General features: G+C 35.9%; 1 non-coding gene across 1 annotated transcript; it reads left to right on the top strand.

Moving 5' to 3' along the window:
• Nucleotides 1–4055: 4055 nt before the first annotated feature.
• On the top strand, nucleotides 4056–4162 carry LOC128042018 (small nucleolar RNA R71). The gene has a single exon (XR_008197226.1). It is a non-coding gene; the product is annotated as a small nucleolar RNA R71 (small nucleolar RNA).
• Nucleotides 4163–4573: the final 411 nt, after the last annotated feature.

The following is a 4573-nucleotide window of genomic DNA, read 5'->3' on the forward strand; positions in this document are numbered from 1 at the left end:
AAATAATTTTTCCAACATTTATCTTTCTTTCAGTCATAATAGAGTGTAGTAACAACATGCGTTCCTTTGAAATAGTAGAGTTATGAGTTGAAGGGCTAAGGTGAGATTTAAGAAAATGGTACCATACCCTACAATTATGCTTCAAAGAAACACGGTCGATATTCCAAGAAATTGTCCATATACCAATTTGGTATCATTCGTATGGAGAGCGACAGCTTCAACCAACTTGGAGATGTAATCTACAACTACAAGGATGTATATATTGCCCCAAGAGGGTGGAAATAGACCCATAAAATCGATTCCCCACACATCAAGCAATTCAACTTCTAGAATATTTTGCAATGGCATTTCATACCTCTTTGATAAGTTCCCAGTTCATTGACAACAATCGCAAGCTTGGCAAAATTCATGTGCATCTTTAAACAAGTTTGGCCAATAAAAGCCAAATTGGAGAACTTTTGCAGTAGTTTGCATTCCCCCAAAATGTCCCCCATATGGTGCTGAGTGATAGTGGTGTAAAATACCGTGAATCTCGTCATCTAGTACACACCTCCAAATTGTTTGATCTATACAATGTTTGAATAAAATGGCTCATCCCAATAATATTGCTTGACATCATGGAGAAAATTTTTTCGTCTTCGACTGTTGAGCTCAGGTGGCAGCAATCCACTTACTAAGAAATTGACAATATTGGCATACCAAGGTAATACCGTGGCAACCAGCAATTTCTCTTCTGGAAAATCCTCTTTAATGAGTTGAGTATTGCCATATTCATTTATTGCTTCAAGTCTCGACAAGTGGTCAACCACTTGATAGTCTGTGCCTTTCCTATCTCGAATTCCTAGATTAAATTCCTGTAGCAACAATATCCAACGAATTAATATTGACTTTGCATCTTTTTTGGCACCAAATACTTAATCGTAGAACAATCCGTGTAAAATATAACTTTGGTGCCAATTAAATAGGATTTGAATTTGTCAAATACAAATACCACAGCCAAAAATTCTTTCTCAGTGGTGGTGTAGTTCAACTGTGTATCTTTCAGTGTCCGACTTACATAGTAGGATGGCATGAAACACTTTATCCTTCTTTTTCCCAAGCACCACTCCTACAGTAAAATCACTGGCGTCGCATATAAGTTCAAAAGGTAATGTCATGTCCAGTGCTATGACAATCAGTGCTGTTACCAATTGCTTTTTTAATTCCTGAAATGCTTGCACAAGGCTCATAAAACTTGAAAACTCTATTATGTTCTAACAATGCACACATGGGTTTGGATATCTTCAAAAAATCCTTAATAAATCGTCCATAAAATCTTGCATGGCCAAGGAAACTTCAAACACCTTTAACTATAATGGGTGGTGGTAATTTCTCAATAACCTCAAACTCCACTTTGTCTACAGCAGCCCTTACTGTGAAATTTTATGTCCCAGAACAATGCCTTCACAGACCATGAAATGGCATTTTTTCCAATTCAGAACAAGGTTAGACTCTTTAGATCGATAAAGAACTAGATCTAAATTTTTTAAACAACCTTCAAACGTATCACCAAGCACCAAGAAGTCATCCTTATAAACTTCCAAAAAATTCTCCACCATGTCCGAAAATATTGCCATCATGCAGCATTGAAATCTTATAAGGGTATTGCACAATCCAAACTACATTCATCTAAAAGCGAAGGTTCCCTAAGGACACGTGAACATAATCTCTAAAAGTGAAGGTTTCATAAGGACACGTGAATATAGTCTTTTCTTGTTCAGTAGGAGCTATGGCAATTTGGTTATACCCCGGATAACCATTCAAAAAATAATAAAAGGCTTTTTCTGCTAATCTATCTAACATTTGATCGATGAATGGTAAAGGAAAATGGTCATTCCTAGTTGCTTTGTTGAGCTTTCGATAGTCCATTCAAACTCTCCATCCGGTGACAATACGAGTTGGAATGAGTTTGTTGTTGTCATTGCTAACCACTGTAACACTCTCTTTCTTGGGTACATATTGAACAGGGCTCACCCACGAACAATCAGAAAAAGGATAGATTATTCCAGCATCAAGCCATTTGATACTCTCCTTTTTAACGACTTATTTCATAATAGGGTTCAGTCTTCTCTACTACTCAATAGTATTGCCATGGTAATCTTCTAGTAAAATCTTATGCATGTAGATGGCGAGACTGATTCCCTTGGTATCTACAATTGTCCACCCCAATGCCTTCTTAGGCCTCTTCAAAACTTCTAACAGTTGAGCCTCTTGATCAGATGTAAATTTTACAGAGATAACTACTGGAAATGTGCTGTTGTCTCCGAAGTAGGTGTACTTTAAATTTAGTGGAAAGGCTTCAACTGCAAAGTAGGAGGGTCCTCTATAGAAAGTCGGGGAGGTTTAAAAGAATACCCTAATAAATTTAAAGATTCAAAACTCCTTCGTGCTCCATCTTCAAGTTACTTAGCCTCCATCAATTCACTAAGTTCTTCAATCAATTCTTCTTTATTCAACTCAACTACGTCTGCTTCATTATCAAAATTGCAAAATTCTACCAATTCTTCCTTCACTTTTGTGTCAATAATTCTTATAGCGTGACAATCTTCATCTGTATCTGCACACTTCATGGCATAAAAAACATTAAAGGTTATCTGCTGGTCATTAACTCTCATTGTTAATTCACCTTTTTGGTACATCAATTAATGTTCTACCAATGGCTAGACCTTCCTAAACCCCAATTTCCTGAAAACAGACATAGACACTAAATTTATGCTTGCACCTGAATCATATAAGGCCTTGCCACATAATAATTCCAATTGAGCAATGAATAGTAAAACTCTTTGGGTCCTTCAATTTTACTGGCAATTTGTTCATCAACATTGTTATGCACCCTTCTATGAGAGCAATAGTTTCAAATTCTCCTAGTTTGTGCTTCTTTAAGAATATGTCCTTCATGAACTTTATGTAATTGGGCATTTGGTCCAATGCTTCCACCAATGGTATGTTGATATGAAGTTTCTTCAGGACATCTAAGAATTTTTTGAATTGAAGATCTTGCTTCAACTTCTCGAATCGCTGAGGAAAATGTGGCAGTGGCCTTCGTTCAACTTGTGAGGTTGTTTTGCCATGGCATTCTTATTGGCAACACGAGCTGATTCTGCTTCAACATTTTTTTGTTTACTCTTCTCAATTGTAGATTTCTCCACTACTGGTTCTAAATTCGCTTTATGTGTGAATTCTGAACTATCTTCTTCAATAGCAGTATCATTAACAACTTCAGGTAGCTAAATACCACTTCTGAGTGTAATGGCCTTGCAATGTTCCTTCCCTTAAGATCTTGAATTTTTAGTATCACTCAGTAATACTCCTTGCGATCTTGAGCTTAATGTATTGGCAATTTGCCACGCTTGGTTTGCTAAAGCTCTTAAAGATGTAGTTGGACTCTGTATTATAACATCATTCTTTGCCGTGTATTTCTTCAATAGAGCTTCCATAGACGAAGATGATGATGAAATTTGCTGAAGATTTTGTTGTGGCATAGGTTGATTATATCCAGGTGGTGCACTTGTGACATTTTTTCAGACAACATTATTGGAATTTCCCACTCTTTGATTACTCAAACTGAAATTAAGATGTTGTTTCCATCCTAGATTGTATGTATTAAAATATGGGTTATTGTTTCGATTGAAATTTCCCATGTAACATACTGAAGCTGGGTTCGATGGGCATTCACCAAAAACATGATCTTCCCCAAAATAAACACATGTCAATTTTGCTGCTTTCATTTCATGCACTACAACTGGTCTCTTCAATATTTTAATCATATTAGTTAGGGATGATACTTGAGCTGTTAATGAAGTAATCGCATCAAGCTCCATAGCTCCAGCAACTCTTCTTCCAGTACCCATTCTTGTAGTTGGATATTAATAATCATTGTTAACTATCCTTTCCAAAATTTCGTATGCCTCATTATATGATTTATCTAGCAAAGTCCCATTGGCAAATGCATCAACTATCATTCGTGTATGTGCATTCAGTCCATTATGAAACATTTCCGTTTGCGTCCAATGTTGGAACCATGCATTGGGCATTTTCTAATCAATTCCTTGAATCTCTCCCAAGCTTCATACAATGTCTCATCTTCAAATTGTCGAAAAGATGTAATATCATTCCTCAATTTGGCATTCATGTTTGAAGTGTTGTATCGTAACAAAAACCTTTGAAAAAGTTCATTCCAAGGTGCCAACGTTCTTGATGGCAAAGCATGAACCATGTCTGGCACTTCAATCATGATCCAACTTACTTAAAATTTTCAGAATTAAATCAAGTTTAAGGATATACTATGCATTCATCTATGTCCGGAGATTGCATGCATATGTTTAAAATAATCTAAATCGAATAAGACAATAGATCTATTCTAAATATCACCATGATTATCAAATATATCAAGATAGATCAAGTAATTCCAACCCAAATGAAATTCGCTCATGGGTTGGGATTTAAAATCCAAAATCAGAATAACATTCAACATATTCATTAACAGTATGGAAATCATAAAAATTAATTAACAGAATGAAGGTAGAACTGTAGG

Source organism: Gossypium raimondii, chromosome 6 (genome assembly GCF_025698545.1).
Source record: "Gossypium raimondii isolate GPD5lz chromosome 6, ASM2569854v1, whole genome shotgun sequence".
Taxonomy (NCBI): Eukaryota; Viridiplantae; Streptophyta; class Magnoliopsida; order Malvales; family Malvaceae; genus Gossypium; species Gossypium raimondii.